This window comes from Triturus cristatus, chromosome 11, assembly GCF_964204655.1.
Source record: "Triturus cristatus chromosome 11, aTriCri1.1, whole genome shotgun sequence".
NCBI classification, from domain to species: Eukaryota; Metazoa; Chordata; class Amphibia; order Caudata; family Salamandridae; genus Triturus; species Triturus cristatus.
The window spans coordinates 581843983-581864584 of NC_140594.1; the positions used below are offsets into that span (position 1 = coordinate 581843983).

Below are 20602 nucleotides of genomic sequence, written 5' to 3' on the forward strand. Positions count from 1 at the left end.
GCCTCATCCTGCAGCTGTTTTACTTCCTCCCATGTTCCCACCTCATTAGTGAACATTAAGGAACAAGAAGACATTTCTCGCTCTTTACTCCTGTTAATTGAATGATTGTTTCTTGCACAGTATTGTGCTATGTCATTGGCAAACTTATTTCCCACAGTTACAAAATCATCACCATGACCATGAGCAGCACATTTTACAACTGCTAGTTCTTTAGGCAGCTGTATCGCCTCTAGCAGTTTTCCAACCACTTCAGCATTCTTTATGGGAGTTCCACTTGAGGTCAGGAAACCTCTTTGCAGCCATAGCTGGCCAAAATCATGGACAACTCCGAAGCCATACTGGCTGTCAGTCATCACAGTCACTCTCACACTCCTTCCAATCTTGCAGGCTTTGGTCAGTGCCACCAATTCTGCCACCTGAGCAGATTTAACTCCTTTCAAAGGTGATGCTTCCACAACTTCCGAGACTTTGCACACAGCATATGCAGCACTCAACACTCCTTCCTCTGTTCTCAGACAAGATCCATCCACAAACAACACATGATCACTTTCAGGCAGTGGTAGATCTCTTATGTCTGGCCTTGGCTTTGTACAATAATCAAGTACATCCAGGCAATCATGATCAACATCATTTCTCACTCCCACACATTCAGCATCAGGCAACAGTGTTGCTGGATTCACATTCACACATCTCTCCAGGCTTACATTGGTTGCACCAAGAATGACCTTCTCATATTTAGTCAGCCGACTATGAGACATGAACTGTGTCCGGCTCCTTGTTAAAAGGATTGCCACATCATGAGGTACGAATACCCGTACAGGATATCCCATTATGATTCCCTCACTTTGTTCCAGGCTTTTGCAGGTAGCAGCTACTGCTTTTAGGCAACCTCTCAGTCCCACAGCTACTGGGTCAAGAGTTGCTGAGAAATAGGCAATTGGCCTTCTCAGTCGTCCATGTTTCTGGATTAACACTGAAAGTGCACATCCATTTCTTTCACTACAATACAGCTCAAATTCCTTTTCATAATCAGGCATTCATAGGGCAGGAGCTTCACATAGTCTGTCTTTTAACTCTCTGAATGCAGCCATTTCTTCTGGGTTTAGTTCCAATGGGCCTTTCACCTCACTTTTGGTCAATTTAATCAATGGTTTGGCAATCAGGGAAAAGTTACTTATCCACTGACGACAGTAACCCACCATTCCCAGGAACATTCTCACCTCTCTTTGTGTCATTGGGGCTCTCATTCCTCTAATGATTTTGATCCTGTCAATGGTCACTTTTCTCAGGCCTTTCTCAATATTATGTCCCAGATACTGGACTTCTTTCTTACAGAACTGCAATTTGGCTGGAGATACCTTTAATCCTCCATCTGCCAAGTGATTCAGCAATGCAATGGTGTCTACTTCACACGCTTCACGTGTTTTTGATGCCACAAGTAGGTCATCAATATACTGGACCAATACCGAATTTTCAGGCATTGTCAGACTTTCCAGAGACTTCTTCAGCAATTGATTAAATATTGAGGGGCTCTCAGTATACCCCTGTGGAATTCGGCACCATGCCAAAATCCGTTCTCCAAATCTAAAAGAAAATATTGTCTGGCTGTCATGATGCAATGGAATCGAAAAGAAAGCATGACACAAATCAATTACTGTATACCATTCTGCATCATGGGGAATCTGATACAAAATTACTGATGGATTTGGCACAATAGGACAACATGGCACAACAATTTTGTTAATTTTTCTCAAATCCTGTACTATTCTGAACTTTCCATTAGGTTTCTTCAGTCCCATTATTGGTGAATTACATGGGCTGCTCAATATTTCTCTTAACACCCCTTGCTGGATCATTTTTTCAATTAAGGGTGTTATTCCTTCAATTATTTCAGGTGTCAATCTGTATTGCGGTATGTTCACGTAAACCACTCCCTCTTTCACAGTAATCTTGACTGGATCTACATTTCTCATCAGACCCACATCTTCTCCAGTAAAATCCCAAACTGCTGCTTTCACTGTCTGTTTCAACTCTGGGGGTAATGCATCAGGATTAAATATTGCATATGTTCCCAAAGCCTCACATTCTCTGTTATCCATGGTCATTCTGTATAGAACATCCTCATCAGGTGTCTCAAAGGTTATTCCATCTGGAGTACAGAAAATAGTGCAATTCATCTTGCACAGCAAATCCCTGCCTAACAAGTTCACAGGACTCGTGTCACACACCACGAATCGGTGCATGTCTGAAAATTTCCCTATTCTAACCCTTACTGGTTCAGTAAGTAAAGTTTTAATCTGTGTGTTGGACACACCAACCACTTGGATTGCTTCGTCCGAGAGAGGAAGATTCTTTATATCAGCTGACCTGACAGTTGATCTTGTGGCCCCTGTGTCAACTAGAAAAGTGACATTTTCACCATTAATTTTTCCATCTACAAAAGGCCCTGCCTAGTCTATTTCTAGAGTTGCGCCAAGTACGCACTCCTCTTCCTCTCTTCGGCAGCGTCAGAAGTCTCCCTCGGAGTCACTTCCCTCATTCTTCAGCCAGTACTGAGAAACTGCGCTTGCGCGTTTTGGTTTGATTACCTGCTCTTCATCGTAGAATCCCGACTCTTGGCTGTACTTCTGAGATCCTCTTCTTTGTGGCAAGGGTGGTTTTGGCACCTGATTTTGCTGCTTTTCAGCCTTCTGCTGTTGCCGATGCTGACCACACCCCTCACTCTGCACCTGTGAATTCAATGATGAATTATCATCATTAGTAGACGGTGGATTCTTACACTCGGATTTCCAGTGCCCCAATTTTCCACAGTTGTGGCATGGAAACTTCTTCTTGACTTCCTCAATGTTCCCCTTTCCTTTTCCTGGACCAAACCTGGGCTTATTTCCTGGGTTATTTGCCTGTTCAACCAACTGAGCTTCCTGTCTTTCTGCAACTTTCACCTGTGCCCACATTGCCTTTTCTTTTAGCTTTCTCTGCTTTGCCTCGATCTCATCACTGAAGTATTTTGCATGTCTCAGAATCTCATCAATCTTCTTACTCTGCCAGTCTACGGTGTGCTGCCGTATCATTTCACTGATTTCAGGCCGCAAACCGTACACAAATCTATACACAAAATGACTCAGATCCTTATCACCCAGGTGTTCATCTCCACTGAACTGCTTAAAAGCCAGTTTCAGTCTTTCATAGTAAGCATGGACTGATTCTTTCAATTCTTGATGTGTTCGATCTATTTTAACCCAGTCTGTCTCCTTGGGGGGTACTTTATTTTTCAAGAAGGCCATAACCTGCTCGTACTTCTTCATTACCTCCGGGTCTGGAGCTCCTGTTTTTGGATCTCTCGGGTATTCCTTAGTGGGCCAGTCTATGACTATTTTACATTCTGCCCACAAGTCTGCTGGTACAATTATATCAAACAGACTATTCAGGTCAATCCACAGTACTTTTGACAGCTTTACAAATCTGTCGACCTGTCTGTACCACTCAACAGGCTTTTCCCTTAGACGAGGGAAATCATTTGTGAATGATAAAATATCCTGTCTGGTCCATGGGACATGTACGTACCCACCTCCTGGAATCTCTCTCATGGGGTAAGCTGTCACTGCCTTTTCTTTTTCTTTCAGAGGAAATGCCGAGTAAGTTCTATCTGGCCCATCCTCTCGCTTTTGGTACCATCTGTCTTTCCATCTTTCTACATCTCCCCATTTCTTCAGCAAGGCAATCATTTCCTTAATCTGTCCTGTTCGGCCTGCATTGTTCAGATTCTCAATATCCTTGTCTAAAAAATCCACTCTGTAAGGCTTTTGTAAAGCTTTCACCTTATCCTTGTCAATTCCCAATTCATTGGCTATTCCTTTCAACCTGTCATGTATATTCCTTGCTCTCCTTGTGACACTTTTACTCAGGAAAAGGATCTCCCCTTCCTGATAATCCTTCAGCGTTTCTATAGGTATTGTTCCTACTATCATCTCTTCCATTTCCATACGTAGCCAAGCTACTTCAAATCCCTGTGACTCTTTCTCCTTTTTCTGTAAAGTTTTCAGCCAATCATTCAAATCCTCAGCAGTTATCACAGATTTTTCTGCACCCCCTGGTTCTGTCACTCTTTGCGGTTCTAAAATTGATCCTCTGTTCCCTTCCATACATCCAGAATTCAAACTTGAGTTAGTCTGCACACTCAATTCTCCTCCACATATGGTATGTCTCCACTGATTTTCTCCTGTTCTCCACTGAGTTTCTCCTGCTCTCATTTCTGCCTGCTCCGGAGGAACAATCAATCTATTTCCCACATATGGTACCGTCAATCCATTCTCACCCGTCCTCTGCTTGTCAAAAATCGGCATAACCGGGCCTATTGTCACAGGCACTGTAACTGCCTCCAGATTTTTAGTCAGTTCTCTGATTTTCTCGGTCAGTTCAAAGGTAGTTCTTGCTAGTTCTCTGGTAGTTTCATCCTCAAGTTCATTCTCTCTTTCTATCTCTCTCTCTCTTTCTCTTTCTCTCTCTCTCTCTCTTTCTCTCTCTCTTTCTCTCTCTCTATCTCTTTCTCTTTCTCTCTCTCTATCTTTCTCTCTCTCTCTATCTCTCTCTCTTTCTCTCTCTCTTTCTCTTTCCGCCAGAGAACAACTACTTTTCAACCCAGGGGTGGTACCCTCTGTTTTAATAATCCGCAGGGTGTCTCTCATCGGGGTCACTGCTGTCCCTACCTCTGGTTCTCGTCTATACGGGGGTGGTCTTTTATAGAGCATGTCCTCTAAGACATCATCATCAGACTCATTTGCCCCATATCTCCTGGGTTCTACATTATGTTCTTTCTCTGTACACTTTCTTTCCCCTGATTCCTCTGCTGTTCTTACGGGATATAATCCCTCGGTCATACTGGCATCACGCCACCTTCTCATCCGGTCATGATGGGTTTCGCGATCATACTTTCGCCCAAACATGTACCTGTAGTTTCCCCCACTCCTCTGCTTTTCTCGCTCATGTACTTCATCTTCCCATTCCACTAATGCCTCGAATTGCGTCGGCCTAGGCCGTGGCTCTAGAGTCATCATCTGTTCCCGTAGGTTCCTCAATATGGCCAGATTAAATGAACCATGTTCTGGGAATGCTAACACTCCATCATCCTTAGTGTACTTCACCCAGTTATCTAACCAAATACAGGTATGATACCCATATTTTGCAACCATGAAGGATGCAGGGGTTCTGGTCGGAGGAAGTAACTCTCCTTCCCTAGTTACGATATCCTTATCCTTGTCAAACCAAGTTTTAACTTTACTAAACAAGGATTTCTTTTTCTTCTCTCCATTATGGTAATACATATTCTTATTTTCCTCAACTCCTTGTCTGTTCTACAACTGTACGATGTCCTGTCCAATTGCAGCGCAACTCACACTAACGCACCAATCCGGAGCGTTTACGTCACAGTCCCAGTGCACGAATCCCAGCGCGACTCACACTAACACACCAATCCTGGAGTGTCTTTGTCACCCTGTATGTCTCCCAATCCTAGCGCGGCGTACACTAGCACACCAATCACCGTGCTTCCACCGATCCAACCCACTGTCCAATCACAGCGCGGTCTCCCTGACGTCAGCAGTCGCTGCAGTCGCTTCTGCTCTTGTCTCCTGTTTCTCGTCTACCCCTCCTTTACAAGATTACTTGGTAGACTTTGTTTCAACTTCTACGAGTCTGTTAGTTACAACATACAAACATCTCCATTGTCTGCTTCGCTAGCCACAGAATAGTAAAAGACCTTTGCCACGAGAATTCTGCCTTTCCCGAGAGCAGCGCTTACCTCTGCCCTACTACAGAATCGTTACTTCCGTTGATAAAGTAGCACATCCCTCTACTTTACCCGTCTAACAAGCATAAATTAACTGTTTCCCTCCGGAATGTTCCTAAGAGTCTCCTAATTAACCAAAATGCCTTCTCATTCACGCACTTTCATACCGGAAAATGTAGTACATTCACACAGAATTATGTCTTTCCCGAGAACATCGAACAGTCTGTCCTACTATAGAATTATATCACACGTTAACAAAACAGCGCTTACCTCTGCCCTGTCCTTCTAACAAGCTCCGAGAATACCTATTACTTCTCCAGCGGTAAGCTTTAACGGAATCCTTTACGGACCCCTGGGACCTAAGACCAGAGTTTCACAGATAACCTTCACTATCATACACACTTCTTTCACACAGAAAATACGTTTCTAATGGCAACACTCGGCGATGCTACCTCATCGAACCCAGACAATGCGACGCGCAACCTCAATTGTCCCACGTTTTCCCCTGTCTGCATACAGGGCCAACAATCCCGCCTTTTTCCGAGAGCAACACTCCCTCTGCTCTACTACGGAACTGTCACCGACTTCCTACGTCCCAGAAGACGTTCACAATACATAAAACTTAACACGACTTCAACATAAAGTGTTAGTACCAATATCAATCAATAATCAACAAGTTTATATACACGCAATTTCGCTAGATCAAGACAATAGCAAACCATCATTCTGCTACCAAGAAACTGGTGCAGATCGGAGCTTCCAAATCCCCTCTACTTCCACGGACAGAATGATTCCACAGTCACACACGCATACACACATCACACGCTGGTGGGGCCCATTACACCATGAAAAAAAGAGAGGTACCCCTTGTGAAGGCCAAGGGAAATAGGGTTATTCAACCTAAGTAAGAGAGAGGGTTCCCTTAAGGCACAAATAAAAACAGGTATAAAATAATGTACCTTATGATTTAACAAATACATACAACAAAATATGGGAAAGTTAAAAGTTCATTTATTTGAATATATTAAAAAACAGTCAATAGGGATAACTAAACTAAATCCCTAAACTAAAACAAGATAAAATTGAGACAATATATATAATTGCGTCCTGCACAATTACAAGCAGACAGAACAGTTACAACACACATTTGTTGGATACAGGTTTGTATATTCTTTCACTACCAAATCAGCGTATCTATTATGGTGTTGGAGACTTGAATTATACGCTTTAGGTTGCGTCGACGCGTTTCGGTGATAACTCCTTCTTATAATCACCTTTATCAAGACATAAATTTTGTCTGCCAGAGCCAGAGGGTATGTAAAATCGCCCTAGGATTAAATGTCATGCAGAGAATTAGCATCATTTTTGACTCAGTGGACTTATAGCATTACTCTAGTTAATACGTGGAAACAATCACAACATGTTCACTATTCATTGTCTTCTGTTATCTCTATTACTTGTGTTGGTTACAATGAGCACCATATTTGTTCTCTCTAGGTTAACATGTGCATTTTTTCAAAATATTAGACAAACCTTAGAAAAACATAGAAACGATTTACTGGAAGTGGCTCATGGCTATTGACTTTATCGCTCAAAATTTGGCCACATGGTTTATCGACAATAAAAATTACTGTAAACATATCCTGTATTTTCCCAATTTATCTTGAGCTAACAAAGCAGTAGGTAAGGCTATTTATTCGAAAAACGTATTAATAACCTTTCCTAGGTAACCCAATTATACTACCTTGGTTCCCCAAATAAAAAAAAATTTGTTCTAGAAATGCAGGTATGCACCAACATTCAAACCTAAATCATCCTATCCGTGCCTTGTAAAAGGAGAAAAACACTTCCAGAATATACCTATCCGATCTGTCTTTACTTCGAGGTCAATGCGACCAGCTAGTTGCTTGTAATCTAACAAAATACTTTTTAAGAATACACAATAAATTCAATAATCATGACAAGAAATAACCACCCGAGACAGAAATTCAAACAGATTGTTCATTTATCTAAAATTGTAAGAAAAGCCAATTAAATGCAAATTCATTTCTCTCATATTTACCTATTCTGTCTAAAAGTCAGATCCTGAGTCAGAACCGGTCCTCTGTAGAAGAATTAGAGTTTCCTGCCGTCATGTAGAGTCAACGTCCTCTCCGTCAGCATAGGGACCTCGGATCATCAGCTCGGGAAAAGAGTGGCGCTAGACCTCTCTAGCCTACTATTATTTATACTAAAATTTACATATCATAAAGTAACAATTCTTTGTTCAGAACGGATGAATGGCAGAAATAATGTCATCTTGGTACATTTTCGATATTGTGCGAGATTTTCCCACACCTAAATTGTTCCAAATAATGAATAGCAGAATTGAACGTCCATGACTAATTCGATACTTTTACGGATGTCTCTACTAGGTGAATTTGTTTCAATAGTGGGTTCATAACAAGTTCGTGTAGTCAATATTTTCACTTTTGCAACTTTTCCCTCTTCCAGGGGCTTTTGGCAGATGTCCCAGACTTGTCATCATGCTTATGGCTTTTCAGTTCATCGGAGGTGCAAGGTCACAGGCAGAGCGAAGCCTTTTTGTAAATTTCCAGCAACTCCAATGCAGGCTACGGGTGGTGGCCATTTTACGACAGGCCACAATGGACAACTTAAGCAAGAATAAACACAAAACATAATTACTACACGGAATTGATTATACAGTGTTATTCCCCTGCTAATACCCTTATGTGTGTGTATTTATCTAGCCATTTGCAACATCAAAAGCCATTAATGCATATTAATTATAAGCGCAAACACAATAACATCACATAAGCACCATCGATTTCTGTCAGTTTGCTCACCAACTTAGTTCACTTATTATTGTAGCCATGCAATAGCCTTCCCACGTGTAATTCTCTTGTTAATAAGGTTGATTAGACAACATTCGACAACTTTTAATACTTAATAATTAATCAGTAGTACTTTTAGTTATAACATGCGAAAATGAAACAGGTATTCGGTTTTATAGTAAAAAACCCTGCTCCATCAAACACAGCTGACTCCTGGACAAGTAGCACTAAGCAGCTGAGGCATACAGGTCACTAGCAGCAGGCAGCATTATAAACCAGCGTCAACCAAATTTAGGAGGGACACAGAGATTATACACATTTCAGGAGGCATTGACAGACACTTACTTTGCAAGGCCAATTCGGTTACAGGCCACCTCGTGGCCGCAACAACGACTCCTCCTGCAAGCGCCCATCGGCCTGTGCAGTCTTCTCAGACACTGTCTATCAGCTCTCAGCAGCAGCTGCACAGTGCAGCACAGTAGTGTGCGTGTGCCGGGGGTTGGGCCTGGGTCAGTCAGTCAGGTCAAGTGGCTTAACATTAATTTTAAATGAATTACCCTGCACCCGCCCTCCCTCAAATAGTAATGCAGCCACCCACTCATGCCACCACAGAGGCAGCAGGACACCTGACCCCACCTATTAGCCTCTGTGCCGTTTTCAGGAATTGTTACATAGCAGCTCAGCCCGCCTATAAGCCGCCCGCCAGGAGCAGTGCACACGCTATGGCACACAGCCACACCACCAGTTATGAGATGGTTTTAGTCAGCACTTGGCAATTAATCGCAGTGCTGCAGTTAACAGACATCCGTGGCGCGGGTGCTATGCCTATAATACGTGACCTCGCATTTCAGTGCGGTGATGTGGACCACCACACTGAAATGCGTTAGTCTAATGCCTGATGCGTGGTACTTGGCAGAGCTGAAACAGCAGATTTCAGTGAATTTTCATTTTTAATTCACAACCTTACTTCCACTTTAAATGTGTTCTTAGTCACATATACCATTGTCTTCTAATCAAATCTAACTTTAGCTTCACGATACCTTTTTAAAAAATCATACTACATGCAACTATTCCTGGCACCCAACCAACAATGGGAAGCCAGCCGCCGCCGTGCACAATCTTTGGTTGTGCATTGTGGAGTTGGCAACAGGGACTGGCTTGTGTCGAGGCCTTGCATCCAAGGCAGTCACACCTCTCTGTGCTTTAGTTTTAGGCCAGACCTGGTGCCCAACCCTGTGTGAGGGACCAACACCCTGTGCACACGGTCTACTCAGGATTCACTAATCTTTAAGCTCAGTTGGCAATAGGAGAAAAGCTTCCAGATCCAATGATTGCCATTTTGCAGAGCTTTAACACGCATCTTGTGACAATTATGGACAAACATGATTAAATTCTAGAGGGAAAAAGGTGTGCATCCCATCCTCTTGTTGATTATCTTAACAGTGCACTACATGTGCTGCATAGTGCACCATTAACTAATGTGTAGCGTGTCCCAACCAACGGTATAGTGCATCACCACATACAGTAAAATCCACCACTGCCCCATCACCCTATGTGTGGTGTTTGTTACTCTGGAGGGCTAGAACATGGCTAGACAAGGCCATGGTTAGTGTTCCTACTAAAGGCCCTTCGGCATCTAGACTCACTCAAGTGCCACATGTACACCAAGTTGTGGTGTGAAGCTGGATCATGAAGAGGGCTAGCCCATTAGAGGTTGTAAGAAAATGGCAATGGACATATTTAAAAGGGTATAAGAGTTAAAACTGGCAACCCCGAGCTACCTCTTCCAGAGCAAGGGACAGTAAGCCAGCTCATGTTGCTAGGTTTAAAAATGCTGCACATATTGAAAATTGAAGAGCAGTAAGGAAGTTTATTAGAAAAAATCCTTCTATTCAGAAGGGTATTAAGGATTGTGTGACATGCCCAGTCAAGATGGGCCTATATAAGGCTTTATGACAGGAATCAAACTAGACAGACTGCAAATTTCTATCCATGGTTACAATATCCGGCAACGAGCAAAGCCGCAGGATGTTTTCTCCATGATACCCTAATGTAGACAGTGATGTTCTGCAGGTATGACGATGCTAAGTGAAATGGGAGGTATCAGTGGGGAATGTGATGTTGGGTGATCAGAGGTTTTTCGAAAGGGAGTTAGCACTCATATAGAATAAAGCATTGTACTCTGATCTTTGGTCTGTTTTTCAGCACGATAGCTCAGTAGATTTTGCCCAAGATGCATAGTCCTTTTTGAACTTTGCAATACAGAGAAGTATATCCCAGCAGGGTCCTCTCAGCCTTTCAGTCTGTCCAAGATGATAAAATCAGATGGGGTTGGGTTTTGTAATATTGGTTTGAAGCAATTAGTGGTGTGTTTGCCGGATAAAGGTCAGTATGATGGCATTGCATTATTTTCCACTCTGACATTTTGGTGACAACAAAGACAATTTGATGGGACGGTATGCTCCTTGCATGGTATATAGCATGTTCCACTGCCCTGCATGACCAACTGTGTGTGTATCTGGTATCCTTCCTTTTTATTTCGCTATGGCATCACGCTAATCTCCGTGTGTGTGCAGACACCTAGGCCAGGCACTGACCATGCAAGTTTGACTGAGCGGATCTGAACGGTGAGCATGAAATCACTTCATCTGGGTCTGAGTCACGCTACTCCTGATTATTCTTCATGGGGGAACCCAGAACCAGGGAGGGTGGATAAAGAGGGAGCGAGCTGGGTGTGGCGCCTACATGAGATCACGGATTTGCATGTGTTCATTGAAGAGCGTAGTAATTAGTACAACTTTAAAATTAACATACTTTTATTCTTGTATAGATAAGCACTGAGATGGATATCAACATTATTGTGTCTGTTGGTTGACTGTTGAGTACTGAGCTGCCTCCCTTAGAAGCCTCTGACTGCTTGTCCTCGCCAACCTGAGAGTCAGGTGCAGAAGGAGTTGTACTTGGTCACGTTTGCAGAATCTTAGTAGACTGGTCCACGGGACATCAGTGGCATATAACCGCAACCCCCACAGCAGAGGCCCAGTCCCTTCTGTCTACCCCGTGGTCCTCTGAAAGGGATGTGACAACAGGGTAGTCAGGCAAGCTGTAGTTTCATCCTGCAATGGCAGCACCGCATATTGCCATCTAATAGCTGAGTAAAAATACACCCATTTAAGAGTCAATTACAAATGCCACTATAGAGCTGTATATATTTTGGCTTCTGGGCCTTCTCTGGTTGCCCTAGCCAAGATAGTACAGAGAATACATCAGTGAGGGGCTCTGAGAGAGCTTAGAAGCATGAAAGGGGCACATGTCCCATGACAACCTATTACACTAGGCTACCTGTACAATAAGTGCATGTGCAGAAACAATGCGGAGCAGATGGTATGGAGGACAGTCTCACACCTCATGTCAGGACGTGAGGTACCCGGAACTTGTCTACAGTCTAACAGTACCAAGAAGGCCGGACTACTGTGTAATAGTGCCCGCCAGAGATGCTACTTTTATCTCATATGTGAATGCCCAGACCACCAAAGAGTATTAAGGAGCAGAATGAAGTTGAGATCAAATGGGAGATCCACACTAACTGATGAAAGAAGTTGTTGCTAAGAATTGGATAAATAAGGAATAGAAGTAGGTTGGGCAATGCCTGGATTAAGAAACGCTTGGCCTGCCAAGAGTATTGGAAAGCACTGCCTACTTGGTAAGTGGTCTCAGCAGAGAGTCCAGGAACATAACAGGCACAGTCAAGTGGTTAAAAAAGTAGCCCACACCCTCGCAAAATCTGGCATCACACTAGTTTTTGGCACTGATTTTAGCTTGCGGGCAGGGGCTAGGTACCTTGGAAGGGTGGGCCCTGGGAACTGCCCACTCTGCAGATGTCTTAAAATGGCTCTGCAGTCAAGACTAGGCTGAACCAGTGGTTTGGGTCATCCCAAAATGCCAAAGCACAAGCAAAGTCTTCAAAATATTTGAGATGTAAATTATGCAAAAAACAACATGTAAGATTATGATAAAGAAATTAAAATATTAATTAGAGCTTCTTCAACATATGGGAGTGTTTCAATTTAGCACATTAGATCACATCCCTTCATTGACATTTATTTGGTGCAATAGTTTCTAATCATTAACTTAGAAACATTTATGAACCCTTCCTTCTGACAACTATGCAATGAGAGACCCAAGTGAACCAATTTGTTTAGGTGTCCCTTCATCATGGCCAATATCATTGTTATAGATGGTGTAATATTTCGGGCTATTAAAGAATAAATAAGGCAGCTTTTTGGACCCATCTGGAACTGAATTACTTGAAGGTGCGCTCAAGTTTGATAGTCAAGTAAATTAGACACAGTGAGGTAAAATTATTTGACTTAGATCACACAATTTAATCATGCAGGGAAGCCAGCATTTGAACCTGGGTTTTTCTGGTTACACAAAGTACAATTATGTCAGATGAATAGTACACTTTGACAAATAAATACACGTTAATCTGACTAGATATCTAAAAATAGAAGACATTGTGAAGGTGCGGGACGGCAGAACACCATATGTTATTATCAGTGGCTTTCTCAGCCTTTACACCGTGATTCAACACCTCTAAAAGGCAATTATGCTCATTAGTCTTCTGCTGCAAAATGGCATTAAAGGAAAGCAAACAACATGTGCTTTCCTGCCCAGCCGCTCACTTAAAGCCCAAAGTGAAAATCACTGGTTGTAGTCACACAGGCCTGCACTCGACTCTCTCTGGCTACAGACCGTCACAATGTGTCCAGGTCAGGTCAGCCTACCGCACTTTGCACACCGACAGTGGCAGTGGCGGCTCCTAGGGAACTGTGGCGGGAGCAGAGGGGGGGGGGGGGCTTAGAAAGAAAGAAAAGACTTACCTGCTCATCGCCGCCCGGTCACCAGCTGCAGCCTCTTCTCGGATCCTACTGCGCTCCTTGCTCCCGGAAGCACCCAGTCACCCCTAAGCCACTCAAGACACTGCTGTCACCATAACAGCAGCGTTGTGATTGGTCTGAGTGCCATGGTTCGGTGCTCAGACGGGGACTGGCAGTCTGTGCATGTTCTCCAGCCTGGCTGTGTAATACAGCCGTTGGAGAACTTGCAAAGTGCGCATGACTGTTTGGCCGGCCCAAGACGGCCGTCCAAACCTTCATGCACACTTAAGGTGCAGCAGCAGCCACCCCTCCTCCCTGTGACACGGGGAGCCCAGCCCCTCCCGCCCTACTTCTACTGTAAGCGCCACTAAAAATAAAATAATAATATTTTCTGCTATTATCATATCATTAGATTTTTCCTTTTACACTGCCCATGATCAGTGGGGGTGACGCTGCTCCTCCTTAGCGGAGGAGCTGCCACTGGACAGTGACAGGGACTCTAGTTCTCAGAACTCAAGCTCAAGGACTGCTACAGAAGCACGCAGCTGTCGGAAAGGCAAAAATTAAGGGCAAAGCATCATTAACGGGCAATGGTCATAATGGTTATTTTACGGAGAGCCTGTGTAAATAACGGATGGGTGATCATTTTAATCTAAATTTATGTTGCAAGTAAAGGCAACCTTTGCAGCACATTCTCTGACAGTATTATTTTGATCCATTTGAGCTACAAACAACATTTTTGTTGAAATCTGCAAATGATGTGCTAAGTACTCTGAATCCATAATTATTTGGTATGTGCCACAGAATCACATAATTCCTCTGCCACTGACCGTTGTTCGACAACCGTCAAACCTTTTCAACAGGTGCAATTTGAAGTCAGCTACTCAGGGAGGCTTCGACGACGACAATTGAAATGTGTTAATTTGTTAGTAAGTATCGTCCAGTGCAGGTATTTTAGGTTTTGTGCAGCTCCAGTGATAATTTCAGGGTGGGTAGAAACGAGGCTGGGGACCAGTGGCAGCTTCCTCGGAGCGGGGGTTGTGGGGCGGGAGGGGGATGGATATAAAAAAAAAAAGTACCTTCCCAGCTGCTCTGACTCCCACTGCTGCACGTCTCTCCTCCGTCCTGTAAGGAAGGTCTGCTGGAACCACCGGAACCACCCAGGCTTCCGGACTCTCCGAGCCAATCACCACGTTGCATGAGCAGCGTAGTGATTGGTCTGATCGTCTTGTTTAGACACTCAGTCAGTGACTGGGAGCCTGGGCATTTTCTCCACGGGGCTGTGCAACACAGCCCAATGGAGAACATGCCAAGTGCGCATGACGGTTTGGCCGGCCCTAGAGGGCAGGCCAAACCGGCATGTGCACTTAGAGGAGGGCAAACCAATCCTCCCCTGCTCTGCCGTCAGACCCCAGCCCCGCAGACTCCCTCAAAGAAAAATAAAATGATAATAACGACCTCTTATTATCATTTTATTTTTATTTTTTGCACTGCTAAAATAGCAGTGGGGTGACGTTCCTCTGCCTCAGTGGAGCAGTCGCCCCTGCTGGGGACGCGGAGTCAAAGTGGGTGTCACAACATTTTATATTTGATAATTACGTTGTCACAAATTGTCAGATACTTAACCAGTTTAGTTTACTCTTAATATTCTCAGTTTCATGCAGGTCCAGGCAGCGCATTAGAAAAAAAACCTTAAAATTTCACTGAAAATATTATTTGCCAAATATAGTTTGCAGTACACAAGACACACCATAACTCACGCTGTTGGCATGCTTAATAGACTACTTTGCAGAAGACTGTAGAAAATAGCCTGTCTCCCAAGACCAAAACATGGCTGGGAGCGAAATATGGTGGGCGTTTCTGCATTGCATAACCTAACTGATGAATTTCTCAGCGTTTTCTGTTTTTTTGTTTTCTGAACCATAATTAACCTTTAACTGTCAGTGGTGGCCGGCATGGCTTGCAGGTGGGGGGTGGGCGCGGGGGGTCGCGAGGGTCATCGCGATTGCCAGAGGGAGTAAGCAAAATAAAAAAAACTTACCTTGCTGCTGGGTCCTGCATCTCTGCTCCTGCTCCCCTGCCTCTGATTTCAGAAACAGGAATCAGGCAGCCAGGCTCCCTCCCCTCAGCCAATCACAACGCTGCACTGCAGCATTGTAATTTTTCTGAGCGCCGTGACACGGCGCTCAACCAAGGGCTGGAGGGGTGGGCATGTTCTCCATACAGGCTGTAATGCATCCTGCATGGAGAACAGGGAAAGTGCGCATGACTGATTTGGGCGTCCCAAGAGGGCCAGGCAAACAGTCATTGCACACTTAGGAGAGGGCAAACAACTCCTCCTCTGCCCTGCTCAGAGAGAAGAATAGCCCCGCCCACCCGCCGGCCCACAAAGCAGCACAAACATAAAATGATAATAACTGAAAGTTATTATCATTTTATGTTTTTGCTTCTCGCACTGCTTGAAAGCAGTGGGGCGACGCTCCTCCGCCATATCGGAGGACCCACCACTGTTAACTGTGTGTTTTTTCAGTGAACACACATGTATGTCGTCAGTCAAAGTTTTTCACCACACCTCATAATCAATGCAGGATGATTCCTGTGAAGAGCACACCAACCCGTAAAATGAATTTATCAGTCATAAATGTACAGTACAAAATTGATAATTGTTTTCAAAATGAAAATACAAAGTACACTAATTCAAGAAAATAAATGGACTAAAAAATAGATTGCCTAAACACAAATGGCACATATACCCTACAGTGATGGGTTAAATATATGAAACAATCCATGTATCAGAACAGGTTAGAGTAAGCGGTTTAATGTGAAGTTTGCCCTGGGTTTAAGAAGCTGTACATCTGTACAGAACATACAGTACAGCACATAGAGCTGTAAAGCACATGTATCTGTAGGGTATCTACATTGCAGAAAGAGCACATGTCACTGCACAGCCCACAAAGAATGGCACACCTTCAAAGGCCCACTTCCTGTTAATATACCTGCATGAAGGCGTCTCTGGCTGCCATCTTAGGACATTCAGTGAATAATAGCTGTTCAGTGCACCCTTTGCAAAAGCTCATTTAATGCTTCAAGCAGAGTGCTCTGAAGCATCAAGTTTCCCCCACCTGCCTCAGAAATTCGAGTTGACATCTGGGCCAGTATTAGGATAAAGGTGCATTTTTCCTGCTTGTGCTTGCACTACAGCGCACCTTAAAACAGGTGCACCGGGCGCAAACAGGCAAAGTGTACCCTATTATAGTGAATGCACAGCACTCAGGGCCATGACCCTCATGCAAATGAGGGAACGCCCTCTTGCGATAGCACCGGTGCTACATATGCACCAGCACTATCAGTATTACAGAAGGGGCCCCACAAGTGTTTGGGCCCCTTCTGTAATAATACCAAAGTGGCACGGGGGCACACAAAGCGGACACACATGCCCTTAGTGCCCTCGGGGCACTTTCTGTAATACGGGCCCTGGTGAGCATGTGCTAGCATCAAGACGCAAAGGTCTATTGCCACTTGCCTCCTTCAAGGCCTGTGGGGGATCCAGGTCTTTGGTCATCAGGTTTATTTATTATTTTTAGACCTTCCAAGTCAGACTTGTGTTCTAACCATCACACAATATCTGAGTGATGCTTTGAACAATACCAGGGCACCTCATGCTGTGCGGTTGGCCAGGACCTGCTGGTTTTAATGATTTTCTGAAGCACATTGAACACCTTATTGATGAGCTGTATTCACAATTAGACAGTGTTCCCAATTGCTACCCGGTTACAAATAAGTGCTGGTCCCAAGCACCAGCTAACACAGCCTCAAAATAAGCACTGGCTGATGCAGCAATCTGTTTCTTCATTTTCTCTTTTTTGAAGTTTCCCTCATCCCACAGGCTACCAGGCACTGTTGGACACTGTCCTGGCAGAGCGAGAAACACCTGTATTTAAAAAAGTGCTTCATGACTTCAGAAATGTTTTGGTCAGGGGTTAAGTCATCGATTTACCTAAAATGCCAGGACTAGTGAAGATGACATCACGCACCCTTTGAATGCCAGCAACATCACAGGGTTGATCCACACGTTGCCCCTCAACAGCTTCCTTTTTGCTGTTTGGAAGTTAGAGAAAGGGCAAAGATTAGAACCTCCAAAAAATAAACAGTGCTCTTGGAACCCTGATACCTCCTGTTCCTGCTGCTGCCTTCATGGCCTATAAGACCAGGGGCAGCAAGAGAAGTCTTGCAGGGTACAAAAAGGCAAGACAGGGTTAGCAGCTGCTACTCCTGGCAGCCCCTACTTTATGTACAAAGAGGCGGAACTAATTGAAGTGTAGTGGCCAAGGCACAGCGGGAGACTACATAAGGTCGGTAGCAGTGCATGCATTGGGAAAATACCAGTCGGGCGCATAAAGAGCTGGGGAACAATATTTATTTGGGGTTGTGATCTAAACGTTGGGTATAGCATAGAAAATGCCTCTAACCAATATCTGCTTTAAGACGTGTGGACTGTGTAAGTAAAATAGACTTGAGACTTGAAGGCACATGCTATACTCCAGGCATTATATTGTATAACAATAATATCACATCTGTTACATGGACCTAACCACTGGTTCTTAAGAAAAGTGTAGGCGGAGTCAAGAACAGCAATTATATAACTTCCGTAAGGTCAGGGCCACTGGAATTATGCGGCAAGAGCAGGCCAAATTATGTTGCAGGTTTGAGAAACTTATGTGGCCAGAAAAGGCAAATTATGCGGCATAATGCGGCACATTTTGTAATAGTATTATGTCATTATTTCCTCATTTTTAAACTTGTTAACACTGCCTGGGCATTGGTTGCATCTCATTAGTACCAGTTTAATTCCCAAATGTAGCAATGAGCAACAGAAAGGTGACTCTTTGCAAAGAGCTTTCCACTGTGCGGCAACATGTGTCACTGCACCTTTAGTAACTTTTGAACCTTTTGAACTAGACACCAATTTTGTTGTTGTTAAAATCTGCAGATTATGTGGCAGACGATGGATTGTGTGTCAAATGTATGATTATGCGAAAATTGCCTGGTGGCACAATAGCTTCATTCCGGTGGCCCTGCTTAAGAGGAAGTGCTACATTCATTTAGTGGGTGTCATATTATTGAATTTCATATAGTAACCTTCGCTAACATGCTATAAAATGAATGCAAGAGACCAGTAAAGGAGAGCAATACAGGGTTACTATTTCCAAAGTTTGCTGAATGTTTGCCGCCTCATGGCATGGCATACTAGGTTGTTTTTATGTTTGGACTTTGCATAGCTGTTGTTGAGTGCAGAATCGGGGGGCAGGAGCTGGATGAATGCTGAACCTCTGCACAAGTCATTATTGGGGACCCCCAGAGTGTTTGGGGACATGCTCTAAGCACCACATACTATAGGCCACACCCAAGGATGTCGCCCATGCAAGCACAGAGAACTTTACAAAGGGTTCATTCAGTCACAGCACATTTTCTTCTTTTACCCAAGGTTGAAAGATGAGGGTCCACATTATAGGGGCTTCATGAACTTTACGTGGGAGGCCAGACTTCATACCTCAGGTATAGGAAAAAATCTGTACCTTTAGAGCATTTGAACCACAGCCCCTGGATATACCATAACAGAAGAATTTGGTGGGAGCAGGTGGAGGGACACAAATGCACGGCAGGGCAGCTGTGAAGTACAAGCTGCCAGAACAGAACTATATAACAGTGTCTAGCTGCCCCATGGGGTACCTGTGCAGGATCTTGGGTTTACCTGGGTCTGTGTGGTGTTACCGTGTTGTAGGTTGCTGCCCTCTTGCCTGTGATTGAGCCCTGCATTCCAGGTGTTATCATGTATGTGGTGTTCTAAGTGGGAGCAGGACGATTGTGGGAGAAACGTTTCAGCGTCTCCGCGTCAGTGGAGATTTCCATACCTTGTAACTTATACTGAATATAGAATTCTAACTATCTATATAAAGACTACATTAAAGAAGTAACATGCTCACCTCGTCAGAGATTCCTCATGCCTCCCTCTTCTGTGAACTCAACTCCCCTTGTTTAATCACCAGCTCATGTGGTACACTACCGGAGTATTGAGCTTTACCTATTGTACTACAAATTAAATTTAAATATATACAGATAAGTATGTATGGCAACATCTCTTTTGCACCCTTAAGGCCAAAACAGGGGAAATAAAATCTCTCTGCCTTTTTCTGCACATTCTGAGCTTCAGCACTTTTTTATTCTCACTTATATTAAACTGATTATAATATCTTTTTGCAAAAAATTCCTAACTGTTTTCTGGTGTTTTTAAATTAACACAAGATTCTGCTGTTATTCTTCCTATCTACAAACACAGTGCCTCTTTCATATGAAAGAGCAAGACACCACGGATTCAAATCGTATGTGGGAAGGAGAATGGTGTGACTATGTATTATAAGGAATAAAATACCCTCTGCTATACATTTTAAGGAAATTGCAAGTCACCCTGGAGTTCCATGACCTTATATAGAAACTATATGGTCATGCAACTCCTTGGGGATTTCCTTCTAATGTATTACATATGTACTTTCTTCCATATAGAATCTGTATAAATAAGGCAGTCCATCTATGTGTATGTGGAATACATTAAAGATTGATAGCCACTTTGACATTTGCTTTTCCTAACAAATATTGAAAAGGAAGGGTTGTGTATTCTAGAAACAAATGTGGATATAGTATTTCAGCCGAAACCATTGCCCATATACCATACCAAAACCTGAAGCTGCATAAGTGGCAGCACTTTTACGTACAAGCATTGCACTATTGGTTTGGCTTCACATATGTCTGCTTACATACCAACATGTACAACTGCACTGTAATGTACTATATGTAGCTGCACGTATTGCAGCACAACAATAATAAAAGCACAGACACCAACATAGGACTGTATGGAGAATATCACACACCGCTTTACTTATATCTTAATCACATTAAAAACAAAAATCATCATCCTTTTGAGCCAAAACAATCACGTCAAGAAACACCAGTCATATTACCAATGATAGGAGAGTTTGGAGGAAGTGTGCGTTTGAAAGGCCTGGTGTGTGTGAGCAATGGCAGCGACCCTTGGGGAGGGACAGGTA

General features: G+C 43.6%; 1 protein-coding gene across 2 annotated transcripts in view; it reads left to right on the forward strand.

Moving 5' to 3' along the window:
* The window catches only part of HR (HR lysine demethylase and nuclear receptor corepressor), a 388960-nt gene that overhangs the window by 333116 nt on the left and 35242 nt on the right, over positions 1-20602 (forward strand). The gene's annotated exons all lie outside the window — the stretch shown is intronic.